General features: G+C 36.3%; 1 non-coding gene across 1 annotated transcript; it reads left to right on the forward strand.

Annotated features, from left to right (window-relative positions):
* Nucleotides 1–13971: 13971 nt before the first annotated feature.
* On the forward strand, nt 13972–14043 carry TRNAK-CUU (transfer RNA lysine (anticodon CUU)). The gene has a single exon. It is a non-coding gene; the product is annotated as a tRNA-Lys (tRNA).
* Nucleotides 14044–16235: the final 2192 nt, after the last annotated feature.

Raw genomic sequence — 16235 nt, forward strand, 5'->3', positions numbered from 1 at the left:
AATGTATAAAGTAGCATCTCCTATTTGTAGAAGTAGGAATAGAATGCTGTCTGTCTATTCGGTTCCCCGCGTGCCCATGGTCAGAGGCAAGCCAAGGAAGGTCCTTTGGCAGTGCCTCTCCATCGCATCACTGGCAATGTCTTCTCATTGGCGGCGAGGCACTCGTTTGGTGTCCCGCCGAACTTCTCAAAGCGAAACGTCCCGGCATGTTTTACTTCTGTTTGTATTAACTTAAGGCATCGGAGGATTACTCAAGTCCTTTCGGTAAACTTTCCTGTTCGTACCATTGGATTAGATGTGTTCGGATCGTCTTCCCATTGGCAGTTTGAAACTTTTGACATCAAAGTTTAAAAGGGTTTCCCATTCCCTTTCCACCACACGGTGCGGTAGGATAAGCCTTGTCATTATCTCACTGCCAACGAGGCGGATTGCGACCTTTTCCCATCCAATTTTAGAGATGCCTTCCATATCGACCTCGAGGGGTGGCGCCGAGTGACTGTCGCAGATCTCTTGGTTAAAAGTAACCGTAATTTTTAGCTTCTGAAGATTACTTTGGTTTCATAACGCTTGATATTATGATAGAAATTTGTTACAATCCAGTAAAACATTCATCTTAATCATTATTCATTAAGAAATGGATCCAATGCTAAATGTAATTTTACATTAGGTTATTAAGAGGTGTGTTTGTATATTAGTAACATTTGTTATTTAATATTTCTTATGTTTTGTTGCTATAGAGGAAAATAGTCATAATGATGGAATTATGCATTTTCATTCAGATTTCGTACTTGAGGATGTGTTAGAGATCCTTTAATTCATGATAAATTAAACTTGCTGAGTGATTTGCATCAAGTGTTTCCGCACCTCTATGCACTGGCAAAGGCCAATCCTTATTTACATTAGTCATATTGTTTTTTTCCGTTACTATGCATCCTCAGTAGGTTGCTCTTGCACATGAATTGATTTCCACAGAGCAAAGTGGCATTTACACACTCCTGAAGGTATTTATGAAGCTGATATGAGCTGAGGAGGGTCGCTACGATAAGCGTCACGAGAGGTTTCGGGCTCCCGTAAATGTCTCTCGTACGAAGATGTGTTTACAACCTCGGAAGTGTTTTGAAAATACGTTCGTTGCGAGAAACTAAAGTAACTTGTTTTACGATGTAAACAGACCATTTACGATATCGTAAGACGTTAGTAAATCCGGCCCCTGAAATACATTCATTCATATGGGGAAGAAATAGACGTCAAAAGCTCTTCTCTCGTATTCAGATGTAACTGATTATAGATACACTCTTGGCCTTGGGCCTTGAGTTTGCAGTCTGCCATTCATCATGCTTCATTTTCATTTTCAGTTTTCTGTGTATTGCTTTTGAACTTGTGTCGCGTAATTATACGTGTCGTTTCTATATTTGAAAAAATATACATATAATTAATAAAAAATTGTATTATTATGGCCTCGCCGGGACTCGAATCCGGGCCTATGGTTATAGAGACCGATGTGTTACCCGTTACACCACAGAGGCTTCCTGAATTTATTACGGATATTGGTGATTTTAGTTCTTCACAGACTGTTGCACGGCCATGCTGAAGAGGCACTTTCTCATTCGAATGCTACTGCGAAGCTTCATGTTTTTTTTTTTTTTTTTTTTTTATAGCGGTTTGATTGACTTCGTCCTCTCCTTTATTATTATTATTATTTTTATTATTATTATTGTTATTATTATTCCTTTTTTCATTATCATTTTAGGAAGCGTAAGGCGGGAAAAAGTAATATTATTAAACTAATAATGTAGTAACCTACACTGATTTGGTAAGGATGACAAGTTTTTGTACACCTTTTTATAGACTTCTCTTTTGCATAATATTCAGACTCAAGTCACGTGATTTCGCAAGGCCCTTCTGAGTGCGAAGAAGCAAAAGACGAGCAGCTTTAAGGACAGGAGAGAAAAGACGAATTAAAAAGACGAGAAGTAGCGAAGAGGAGAGGAAAGACGAAACGGAGTATAAATATTAAAAAGGAAGAGATAAAAAGTAAGGAGGAGGAAAAGATAAAGCGAAAAGAGAATAAAGACATAACAGTAATGATGAAAACGATAATGATGATAATGATAAGGATAATAACATTAATAGTAACAGGAATAACAAAATGTATATTTCGTAGATTAGAAATAACGGCAGACGATTTTTTTAAATATTGCCGTTAATCATTGCACATGGGACTAGCATCATCGACACAAACCATTTTTTTTTTTTTTTTTTTTTTTTACATTCATCCAGCAACTACATCTTCGCAATCGTGCCTTCAGATGCACCATAATTTGTTTTGTTTCTGCTCAACATTTATGGAGGTCAACGGAATAATAAAAAAAATTATGGAGATGCAGATTGTGCAATAGGCGAAGGTACGTGAATAATGGCCTGCAGTGGACAGAGCAGTCCCTCGCCGTGTCCTTGGAAGCAGCGCAGCGTTGCAAGAATGAAAAGAGAAAGGAAAAATGGACAGAAACAAGTCTACATTTATTTATCGAAATTTGTGGTCAGCAGTAATAACTTATTAGTATATCCCTCGATCACAAATAATACAAATCTCTCTTCATTTTGTATCTATTAAGATTACATATTTGCATTCGTTCGCCCTTATATGTGTTAAATAAATCCCTCTGATACACTATTCATCTCCCTGACCATATTCTCATGAGTCTATATGAGTCGATTCGTTTATCTCATGCCTATTCCTCAACGTTATTCATTAGATGAGCGTTCAAAGGTTTCGTCAGGATTAACATCTCGGTGAAAAAAATCCTTCCTTTTCCTTGAGGGTCACGTGAACTCTCTTCGTCAGCTCTTGTCAGTCTCACCTCCCAAACGAGTGGCTGAATAAGGTCATTCATGCTTAATCTTGCTGAAATATCTTTCAGTTCATGTTTATAACTTGATGTGTAGCATGACGTAACCGGAAGCGAAAATATGTACTGCTTCGCTCCCCTTGTGGAACGAAATCCCTATTTATTTGATTTAGTGAGGGCTCTCAGCTGAACGCAAAAACATCTACATTATTTGAATGAATGTCCAAGTATGAGAAAAAAATGTTTATTCTTTTGTTTTAGCCCCTAATAATGATATTGGAAAGAAAATCATAACATTAATGATAATCATAACGGCAGCAACAATTAAAGTCATAATGGAAACAATAGGAAACGTACAATTCGTAATCAACGACATAGCTCACAAAAAGTAAAAAGGTTCTAAGTACGTTTGCTAGTACTATATGGAAGGATATTACCTGAATCCTTTGTTAAACATTTTCTCACAGATTCTTTTCTTTCTTTTTTCTTATGCTTTTTTCGAGGAAAAAGTAGTATTTTTTCATCACTTGTAACGTCTATAAAAATATATCTTATAGACCAATTGCGGAGAAACAAAATGGCGCCTCTCCCTTTGACATTTCGTCAACTTGTTTGATACAGATCGTCGACTTCATAGATTCGCTAATAGAATCCTTGGAATTTTATAAGAAAGTCAAAATCTGTTGAACCAGAGAGCAAGTTTTATTCTTCTAGTTGATGGTATACAATAATGCCGTAATCATTAGCAAGATAAAACGCTCTTGGAAAGCATTTTCAGTGAAATGAGATGCTGAAGCGTGACTTGCATTTTCTGCCTGACTGTTTCCGAGGATCTTATCGTTATCATCACTGTCATCCTCTTTTAAGTCTTAGTAGTAATTACAGTTATTGCACTAACATTCGTAGTAGCAGTGTTCTCGTTATCATCACCATCACTTTGTATTCATCATCTTCATTTATATCCTCCTCCTCCCTATCATCATCATCACCATCATCATCATCGTCATCATCATCACCATTATCATCATCATAACCATCATCATCATCATCATAACCATCATCATCATCATCATAACCATCATCATCATCACAGCCATCATATTCATCATTATAACCCTCATTATCGTCATCATAAACATCACGCATAATATTTAAGTCCTATCAATACTGATGATAGTAATGTCTCTTTCTATCAACCTATCTATCTCTCTATATCTCTCTCTCTCTCTCTTTATCCATGTTTCTATTGAGCGTGTGTGTGCATATGTATGTGTGTTTGCTCGTGCGTGCATCTGTGCTACGTATGTATGTGCGTGACTGCGTGTGCATATGTCCCTTTGCCCATGTTCATCGGGCACATCACTGCTTGGCCATTGCACAACTGATCTCCTAGCTGACGATCTAAAAAAAAAAAAAAAAAAAAAAAAAAGAAGAAAAAAAATCCATATTAAAGACAAAAAGTGACCCATCAAAATTTAACAACAATATTTAGCGGAGAAAATTACGGGATGCGACATCAGTATTAGCCTTTTACTTCCTATTTCAATTTCTATTCCTGTTATCATCATCCTTTTTCCATATCATCATCTCATAATATATATATATATATATATATATATATATATATATATATATATATATATATATATATATATATATATATATATACTTATTTATTTATTTATTTACTTAAATATTTGTTTATTTATTTATTTACTTATATATTTATTTATTTATTTATTTACTTATATATTTATTTATTTATTTATTTATCTGTTTATCTGTTTGTTTGTTTATTTATTTATTTATTTATCTATATTATGGAGCAGAGCGTGGTTTCGATCCCCGGTCCTCCGGGTCATGAGCCCGGAGCGCTTCCACTGCGCTATCCTGCTAATTAATATTTCCCAATCAATTATAATTTAATGAAATCTTCATTATCATTATCGTTGTTGAAATTGCTAAAATCATCGCCTTTATCATGATCATTGATGCAATCATGTTCGTCACCATTGTTATCATTATCATTATTGTACCTCATGTTCAGAGTATATCTGCCTAATATTTGGTTGTAAATTAAAGGATATTAAAGAAATGCTGAGGAAGTGTGCCTGAACCGCTGTGCTCTTGCGACGATCGAGCGGTAGAATTGGCGTTCTTGGTCGGAGCGAATTTGCTAGAAACTAAAGAAGTAAATCAGAACTCGGAACAGCGTTGGAGGAACGCCGGGAAGCGAGCGCAGGGCCGCTGGCATGCCTCGGGCGGGGCAGAAGACCGAGACGCCATCGGCGGTCAATATTAGGAGGTTCTCAGAGCTTACTAATACTACTACTATTGATTATGATAGCATCAGTAACAATAACATCAAAATAACATGAACGATAATGAGAGACACACATCTTATTAATACAAAATCTGAGAAATTCCGTGAATTATCTATGGATTTCACTGAAAAGTCTTGATATAACAAGATGAAAGTAAGTAATGGTAGTAATAATTAATGATGTTATCATTGCTGTTGCTATGACTATTGGTGGTATTATCATTAATATCCATAAAAGCATTAATGTGTTGTTTTGATATAACGAGCTTCCAAACTTCTTATGCTTATGGCCCCTTTCTCTCTCTTTTTTTTTTAAGATTCGAGAGTAATCTGTACGAATTTCATTTACATAATTTCTTAACACTTTGGCTTCATTGGTCTCCTGTGCTTCGGACAGTAGTTTCCAGCCCGTTTGCCCTCCGACCCTTTCGCGAACCTTCGACGCACTCGCGCCATCAGTCGTTTCGTTCATTTTTTCTCTAAATTTATATGTCATGAAGGTACGAGTTCTTAAAGCTATGACTTCCTCTATATTCGTGAAATGAACAATGACGCCACGAAAACGAAGTTTTAATAAAGCCCTCCTCCCTCTCTTTATCTTTCTTTCCTTCTATCTCTGTTTGTTTTCAATCTCATTTTTCTAAATATCAGTGTATGATTTATCTATATTAACATTTTTATTAAAGTCATTTTTGTCTACTTGTCTATGTACGCATATATTTATCTATCCGGGGCCTTTTTATCATTAAGGAATGTGTTTTGTCCGCATTTTCTTGCATTTTTATTTATGAATGCAATTTGTTTTATTAGAACCTTATGTGATGGAAACTGAACCTGAATTAGTCCTGTGGCTCCCTTCTTTACCGTCGGTTTGTCTTGCTGCCTCATTTAGAGCTCAGGTTTAGCGTTACTTTTTATGTTAATATGGTTCATGTATGTTTTCGCACGTGCTTACAAATACGTACACAGACACAAACACACACACACTCACTCTCTCTCTCTTTCAATGTTACACATCACGCACCTGCATATACTGACGAGGAAGTTACATAAATACCCCTCCCAACCCCTTCCCAGTGCCCCTCGGCCACGGTAACCGAGCGGGCAAAGGCGCCGGATTCGAACGCGCGACCGCATATCCGAATTCGCGGTCGCGGGTTCGAATCCCCAAAAGGGAGCAAAAAATGCTCCCTCTGATTGCAACATTGCCCGGGGCTGAAAGACATGAAAAGCTCCGGGCTTAAAAAAAAGCGCCGTTGCAATCAGTTTTGTTTTTAGATTATCTTTTGTGCGTGATTAATTGCATTAATTTATAGACATAAAAAATAGATGATGATTCCCAGTCAAAGGTCCGACGCCGCGTGTCGCTGTTGATTAGGCTCAACATGAAACGTTGTTCTGCTGAGTGCGAGCGCTTCCGTTCCTTAATTAAGGTCACAGGTCACGCAATTTCGTTGTGCAATTAGTCCGTCAAGAAATATGTCTCTTCATAGTCGCCCCCCTCCCCCTCCCCCTGCAGACGTACAGACAGAAACAATGAAAAGAGGGAGAAAAGAGAGAGAGAGGAAGGTAGACTAAGAGAGAGGAGAGAGAGGGGGGTTAAAGAGAGAGAGAGAAAGAAGGGGAAGGAAAAAGGGGATATTTCATTTATAATTTGCACTATATTATTTGTGTATCTTAAACGTATTAATATTGTCTTTATCTTTATTGATATTACAATTTTTGTTATTATTATTATTATTATTATCATTATTATTGTTGTTATCATCATCATCATCCTCATCCTTATCCACATCATCATCGTCACTATCATCATTATCATCAGTATTATTATCATAATTCCTCATATTATTATGACAATTGCTATTTTTATTTCTATCATCATTATTACTATTATCATTATCATTATTATCGTTATGATTACCGTCATTATGATCATTATTATCGTAATTGTTGTCATCATTGTTATTAATATTATCATTATTTTATTACTAAAACTAATATTGTCATTACATCATCATCACTTTCATCATTATAACTTTTACGAACTATTAACTCCGTTATTATCTTTTCTTTATTATTATCAGTGTGCCATTTTCTTTTCTTTCCTTATTTGCTGTTGTTTTCATTTCCTTGTCATCGAATCCTACTCTTGTTATCATTGTTGTTATGATCATTATCATCACAATCAGGTCACATAAAAACCTAACTTTCCTCTAGGTTGTCTTGAGGTTTGCACATCTAGTCTCAAAAACAGGCAGCTTGCGTGACAAATCTCTTTTTATTATAATTGTGGAACGTTTTACTTTTTGGCAATGTTGGAAGCTGCTGCTGTACTTCATGAGTGAGGCATCTAAAGGCAAGTCAAGTCAAGTGTAATTTTCGCTTTCTTTTGTGAAATCTTTCGTCGATTCAGGTCACTCATAGAAAACATACGTTAGCTATAATTCTTTTACTTCACCGTGATTATCAGCTGCTTAAACTCAAATGATATATAAAACCTTTTTAACCAGAAACAGCCTTCATAGCATATGCAGAAAAGATTAATAACATAATATATAAAATTTACTGAAGTTATTGAAATTATCTTAATAATAGGTATTTATAATGAAGTGTAGGTTACAGAATATGTCATGTTTTTCTTTTCTTTTCTTTTTTGGAATAGCTATTCTTCCCTTATATGAGAGAGAGAGAGAGAGAGAGAGATAGATAGATAGAGAGAGAGAGAGAGAGAGAGAGAGAGAGCGAGAAAGAGAAAGAAAGAGAGAGAGAGAAAGAAGAGAAAGAAAGAGAGCGAGAGAAGGATGGGGTGGAGTATTTTAAACATATTCCTCAACGTGACTTAAGGCCTTGTAGTGTAGTGGTTAACACAGCTGATTCTAAATCAGATCTCGGGTTCGATTCCCGACGGGGACAAACATTCAAAACTTTTTCTTCTTCTATTTCTTATTTTACTTTCATTTTTGTGTGAGTCATTTTTTTTTCATTAAACGTTTTTATATCAATATTTATCATCATGTTTCTTATAGATAACATAGGTAAAATAGTAATTTTGATTTAATCAATTACCGTTTATCGTTATCATTATCATTATAGCTATTGTTCCATTATTAGGAAAATCATTTTTATGTCATCGTCATACTTAATGCTGACATTTATATTCTTCCTATCATTCCTACTATTTATGTTTATTTAATTATATTTTTATTCTTGTTTCTTTCATGGCTCCAGGTCTCTAAGAAAAAATGTTTTTGTTTATAGAGATTTTTCTTGGCAATTAATTTCCCCAATCATTTATGTTATTTGATTAAACAGAAAATGAGTTCGTAGCATTTGAAAAGGAGATTCATCAAAACTATTTGAAATTGTCAGTATTTCTAGAAAATCATCGATTAAGAACCACGTGTCCTTGCCACTTGTCGAAAATATAATTTCCTTTGAAACTGCTTTTTCATTTATCTTTCTTTCTTTATAAATAGCACGAAAAATATGAAATCGGAATATATCACACCACAATTCCGCTATTTTAGAGAGAGAGAGAGAGAGAGAGCGAGAGAGATATAAAGACAAACAGCGACTGAGACAAAGAGTGAATAGAGACACAGAGAGAATGAAAGAAAGAAAGATACAGAGAGAGGGACAGAGATAGAGAGAGAAAGAAAGGTACAGAGAGAGAGGGTTAGAGACAAGAACGTATGAGAAAGAGAGAGAGGAGGATAGGGAGAGAGAGATACTGAGACAGAGAGAGCAGAGAAAAGAGAGAGAGAAAGTGGGATGGGAAGCGAGAGCGAGAGAAAAGGAGGAGGGAAGGGGGATATTTCATCTATTATTGCCCTTTTTTGCACAATCTGTTTTTGCCATCTTTTCCGGTTGCAATTAGGGAATGACCGAGGTTCATGGCTGGCTGTTCTGCTGCATTGGTTCTCTTTCGACTGGTACACAGTATTTTGGAATGTAATGTGGTTTTTGGTATCTTATGATGGGTTGTACTGTGCTTTAGACAGCCAATTAAAGTAGGAATTTGCATAAAACAACCGAGAGAAGAGGAATAAGTATTTTTCCTATTATTGTTATTATTATTATTACTATTATTTGTTTTATCATTATCTATTATTATTTTCATTATTATTATCCTTATCATTGCTTTATCTTTAAGCTTCCTTTTTTAGATTTTGTTTGTGCTTTCGTTTTTTTTTTTTTTTTGTGATTCAGTTATAAGCATGAATATTTTTGTCCATATTTAAATATAAATATTACATATTTGCAAGGGACAAGAGAAACTAGAAGGGATCTACCCATAAGGAATTGAACCCGACTGCAAAGAGTGTAATCTGTGCAAAGCATGTTCTTAGGATCCAATCGCATAGTATTTGAATTGCGCTTCACATCTATCAGTCGTTAACAAATATCCTGTTAGGATCAGCATCATAGTCGTTACAGGCAATACTGTTATTTCTCATAATCTGTATCCACAATCCCTACCATAATGATAATAACCTCATCTCATCATCATCACCAACTTCATCATAGTTATAATCATAATCATCCTTTGTATCATTATTCCTCTTATCATTACATTTATCAGTATTATCTTTATTATTATTATCATTAGCAGTAGTAGTACTGTTACTGTCATTGTTATTATCACTATCATTGTTCTTTTTATCGTCATTACTATATTCTTATTGATATTAACATTAGGTATATTATAATTACTATCATTTTCATCACTATTGTAATTACTATCTTCATTATTTTTGTTATTACCTGCAGTTGTATCAGTTCTTGTACATATGTGTGTGCGTGTGGGCCATGTGCGACTCATGATAGGTCGATGAAAAATCCACCATTTTTCCTGTTTCATTGTAGGACGTCTAAACAATCCTTCATTCTGTATTGTTTGGCTTCCGCTGAAATAACTTATTTTGGAGAGAAGTTTTTGCGGGATTATTTCCTGAAGCAGCAGGCGAGGACAGAATGATGTCTCTGATTAGATTGCTCGTCAGCCACGTTTACCAGTGCAAGTATTGCGATAACGGCGGCGACGACTGATAGGGTTCTTTCTGTGCTTATGATCTAAATGCCAGTTATTTATTTTCCGTGTTTGAAAACCAAACTGGCAGTTCAGTTTGAAACTTTTTAAATATTATTATGCTATTGCATAATAATCATTATTATATCACACACACACACACACACACACACACACACACACACACACACACACACACCACACAAGGTACACAGAGACCTCTCCCAAAACATTCCTCTTGCTCCTCGCCACCGTGGCAGATTGGATCAAGTTTCTCATCACCATCATTATCGAATCATCATCGTCATTGTCATATAACGGTGATCAGTAAAACGTAGGCGCACACACAGGTACACACACACACAAACACACATACGCACGCACGCACACAAATGATGAACACACACATGTTGGATAAATACCTCTCCCAACCCTTTCCTATTGCCCCTCGTCACCGTGGCCGAGAGGGTAAGGGCGCCAGATTCGAAACCCGCGATCGCGAGTTCGAATCTGCAAAAGGGAGCCAAAAGTGCTCCCTCTGGTTGCAACCTCGCCCGGGGCTGAAAGACATGAAAAGCCCCGGGCAACAAAAGAGACGCCCGCCGGGTTGCAATTAGTTTTGCATTATTGTGTATTTTTATGTATGTGTTTGTACTTGTGTGTTCGTGTGGGCTATGTGCAACTCATGCTGCTAATAAAAATTTCATATTGTTTTTTCCTATTTCAGTGAAGGACGTCAAAAGAAGACATATTTCTTTGTAAAATATACGTATATTCGAATGTACAGAAATATGTCCCTGAAATTTTATCTCCATTCATTGTAAATATGTCAATGAATTTGTGTGAGGTAAAATCTAACAAGAAAGGTAAAAGAAAAAGGCGAAACACAAAGAATGTAGATGAGGAACAAAACAATAACTAGGAAAAAAAAAGTAAGGTGTGAAAATGACAAAAAGTGAAATTAGAAAATGTGTTAAAAATGCGATAAACTATAATTTTCTGTATGAAATGATCAATTTGTAAAACTTTTAACGTTTTAAATTCCATTCAGATTCTCTCTCTCTCTCTCTCTCTCTCTCTCTCTCTCTCTCTCTCTCTCTCTCTCTCTCTCTCTCTCTCTCTCTCTCTCTCTCTCTCTCTCTCTCTCTCTCTCTCTCTCTCTCTGATGAGAAAGCAGATAGAAAAATAATAACATTGTCGCCGCTCGGGATCGAACCGAGGACCTTGCTCGTGTGAAGTGCACGTGACAACAAGTACACTGCGGGAAAGTTATTATATTAAGCGTTCAGTGTTCAGTGTTTTGATTGAAGTACCAGTTAATGCCAGAGAGAAAGAGATAATAGGGGGGAGGATGGCAGAGAGCGAAAAGAAATGAAATAGAGAAATAGATGAGGATTACCGAAAGAGAGAAAAAAAGTAGGAGGAAGAATGGTAGATGCGTAGAAATGAAAAAGACAAAACATTGCCAGGTGTTTCCGCTCGAGATCGAAACGAACATGACTGCTTATAATACCATCTATGTTAAAATGACCGCATGTGCAAAACCTTCACTTAAGAGGAAATTATTCAAAACATTTTTTTTCCCAAGGATGATTAACGAACACCGGAAGTCAGCGAAGACCGAAATGAAACGCCTATTACAAACGAAAGGAAAAAAAAAATAATTGCGGTTCTCCTGCAGTGAATTGCAGTTCTTCGTCACCCTATTATTGTCACCGTAGTTTATGCTTGCGTGTTTGTTTTAATGCTTCTGCCTCGAGGCAGAGAAAGCTATCCTGTTAATAAAAAGCAATATTAGGCCTTTGACTTTCCTCATAAGTGCAACAGACATTTTCCATTGAAAGGTAACAAAGTTGATCCTTTTCCGTCAGCTCTTGCAATAATGATTTACATATATATACTGCATATATATATTTACTATAAATCATTTTTAAGAATTCAAACGGTATTAAATAACGCTTTCCCTCGGCATGCAACATGTATATATTTATTAATTTATATGTGTGTATATATACATATATGTATATCACACACACACACAAACACATACACATATATGTGTATGTATGTATGTATATATATGTGTGTTTATGTGTTTGTATGCACATGTCTGTACACACACACACACGCACGCACACACACACACACACACACACACACACACACACACACACACACACACACACACACACACACACACACACACACACACACACACGCATAAATACATTTACGGATAAATAGGAATATATATACATGTATACATACATGAATAAACATGGAGGAGCAGTGAAAGAGAGAGAGGACGAGAGAAACGGAGAGAGGGAAAGAAAGAGAGGAGAGAGAGTACAGAGACAGAGAGAGAAAATGGTGGGGGAGGGAGAAGTAGGGAAAGAGACAGAAAGGGGGAGGGAAAGGGATAGAAAAAGTCACACAGAGAGAGAAAGGGGTGGTGAGAAGGGAGAGAGTTTGTGTGGAAGAGTAAAGCAGAAGTTTGGGAGGAAAGAAGAGGGAGAGAGAGAGGGGGAGGGTGAAATAGAGAGAGAGTGATGGAGAAAGAGAGAAAGATAGATAGGGGGAGGGTGAAGAGAGATATAAAGAGAGGTATATAGACAAATAGTGGCGAGAGTGAGAACGAGCGGGAATGAGAGAGAAAGACAGATAAAGAAGGACGGAAAGATATAGACAGAGAGTGTGCTTGAGAGAGTGAGAAGGATAGAGGGAAAGGTGATGGAGAGACAGAAATAAAGATAGAAAAAAAAGAAGAGGTAAGTGTGAGTAACAGAGAGAGATAGAAATAGATAGATAGAGAGAGAGGATGTGTGTGAGTAAGAGAGAGAGAGAAAGAGAAAGAGGGTGAAAGTAAAAGTGAGAGAAAGAGAAAAAGAGAAAATATTTTTCGACGATAAGACTGCCCTCTCGCCTTTTCGTGTATTCAGTTCAACGAAAAGGTCCACGCCGAGGCTGATCTCTGGCGTGCATCCCTCGTGTGGGAAACTAGTGCTGGCTGTCTACGTGGGTGTGGGGATTGTGGGTACTTGAAATGCGGATGTGGGAATGCGCACTGGGCATTTTGAATAGGATCTGACATTAATTAGAATAAATTGTGGACACGGCAGTGGAAATAGGAAATACCCATAACAAAAGAGGGCATCCGACCAATCTTCTGTTCATTCAGTAGCAACAGGCATCCTCTAACACCTCGGTGGCCTTGCGCGTGTGAAGCGCACGTGATGACCGCTACACCACGGGAACGATAGAAATGTGGGATGTTTAGTTGTCTAATTTTGATATAATAGTGATTGAAAGAGAGAGAATAATAACGATAATAAAAAGGAAAGCAAAGAGTGTCAGTAAAAAAAAATAATAATAATAATTGCAGCTAAACATTAAACAAATAAACATTTATAGAGAACATCGTTTCCGTGTTATAGTGGTTATCACGTGCGCTTCACACGCGCAAGGTCCTCGGTTCGATCCCGAGCGGAAAACTACATTTTAAGGGTTTTTCACTTATATTACTTAATGTTTATATTTTTATTCAAAGTATTATCATTACTGTCATTACCACTAGCATTATCATTTCTATCTTATAAGTATCTTTATTGTTGTTTTATTGTTATTGTCATTATCATTACTTTTATCAACATTATCATCTTAATCAAAATACATATTATTATTTTTCTTTTTTTAGAAACCATTACTAAACATGTACATAGTTAGAGCACTTGATATTAAATCCTCTTAAAGTTCCTTTATATACTATAGTCTCCGTGGTGCAGTGGTTAGCACATTCGCTTCTTACGCGAAAGACTTGGGTTCAAATCCCAACTGAGACGAATGTGTATGTGTTAACACATACACATAGTTTTATATGGTAAATGGACACACACACACACACACACACACACACACACACACACACACACACACACACACACACACACACACACACACACACACACACACACACACACACACACACACACACACACACACACACACACATACACACACATCTATATATGCATATGCATATATGGATAAATACATATATACATACATATACATATACATATATGTATATATTTATACATATACATATATAAATATAAATATGTACATGTATGTTTATATATGATAATAACAGTGATAATAACAATGAAAATAACAATGATACTAACAATGATGATGATAATGATGACGGTAATAATAAAAACAGCAAAGGTAATGATTATAACAATGATAACAAGAAAAACAAAGATAATTATAGAAATAGTAATAGTGATTTATGATGATGATAATGGCAATAATCCAAATAAAAACAAGAAAGGAAAGATAATTCATATTGCTCTAATCCATCGAATAAAAAGAGAATGCAACAGCTCCTGAAATACTACGATATGCATCTTTAAAATGTCTGTTCATCAGTGTTTGTGAATATTTGAATTTGTTAATAAATCATAAAAATAATAATAATAACAATAATAATGATCATAATACTAATGATGGTGATACGAATACTAATGATGAGGATAATGATAATAATGAATTTCTCGATGACTGGCGACAGGAGCGCGGGGAAAATGTTGGTCAAATTCCTATTTACATTCCTACGAGGAGACAGACAGGCTAACATCTAACAAATAGGACAGTCATTTCCATTTCCAAAGTCTCTTGTTACAACGTGCAGGAGTAGGCCTATGTGATTTAGATGAGCGGCGGAACGAATTCATATGTTCAGTAATAAAGTAAGGTTGCTCATGTGCTTACCTGCACATTTGTTTCATTATGGCTCGGTATAAGATTTTACACTTTTGTGAAATAGATTCGAAAGAAATTCAGTTGTACCATATTTTAATTTATTTTTGAAGGATATTTGTTAGTATCTGACTTTTAATTCCGAAAGTTTCATGCATTCACATTTTCGACCCGAGCGTCCAAACCTGTTCCTGGCTTATCCACGATCTAGAAATTACCATCGTCACCCATTATTTTCACCATCACTGTCGCATCACCGTCGTCCCATAATCATCCTGGGTATCACGCGCGCTCACAAGCACACACATACTCGCGCGCGCTCACACACATTCACGAGCGCGCTCAGACGCACACAAGCATACACACACGCTCACACATTATCACATATATGTTGCACATGTTGCATAAAGGCCTCTCCCAACCCTTTCCTGTTGCCCCTCGTCACCGTGGCCGAGAGGGTAAGGGCGCCAGATTCGAAACCCGCGATCGCGAGTTCGAATCTGCAAAAGGGAGCCAAAAGTGCTCCCTCTGGTTGCAACCTCGCCCGGGGCTGAAAGACATGAAAAGCCCCGGGCACAAAAAGAGACGCCCGCCGGGTTGCAATCAGTTTTTCCCTATTGTGTATTTTTATGTGTGTATGTGTTTGTACTTATGTGTGTGCGTGTATGCTATATGCAACTCATGATAGGTCAATAAAAATACCATTCTCTCCTATTTCAGGGTAGGACATCCAAACAAGCCATATTTCTTCTATGTACAATTTACGCATATTCCAATGGAGCGTGTAATTATATGTGTGTATATTAATATGTGAAATTCAGTGTCCCTTAATATTTGTGTGTATATTGAGTAAATAAATATGTTTGTAATATGTAAATTCGAACAGGTAAGGCAACCAAAATAAGCGAAGAAACAGAAAATTTAAGAAGAGCAACAAACTATAAGATAAAGAAATGCGGGAAGATGAGAAAAAGCGAAAATAGAAAATGCGTCAAATATGCGATAAAAGTTCAACAAAATTAAGCGAATCGACCCCATCATTAGAACATAAAGGAAAGTGACAAAAAGTGAAAGTAAACTATGCGTCAAATGTGCGATAACTATGCGAGATAAAAAGTGGGAAATAAATAGCTATAGCAAACAGAAAATAGAGCGAAGAAAAGTGAAAGGTGTGTAAATAAGAAGCATCGAAGAAAGAAAACGGGTCTAGAGTGTGATGAAAAATGCAAATTAAGAGAAACACTGCGAAAAGAAACAAAAATTGCGAAAT

The sequence above is a fragment of the Penaeus vannamei genome, chromosome 11 (assembly GCF_042767895.1).
Source record: "Penaeus vannamei isolate JL-2024 chromosome 11, ASM4276789v1, whole genome shotgun sequence".
NCBI lineage: Eukaryota > Metazoa > Arthropoda > Malacostraca > Decapoda > Penaeidae > Penaeus > Penaeus vannamei.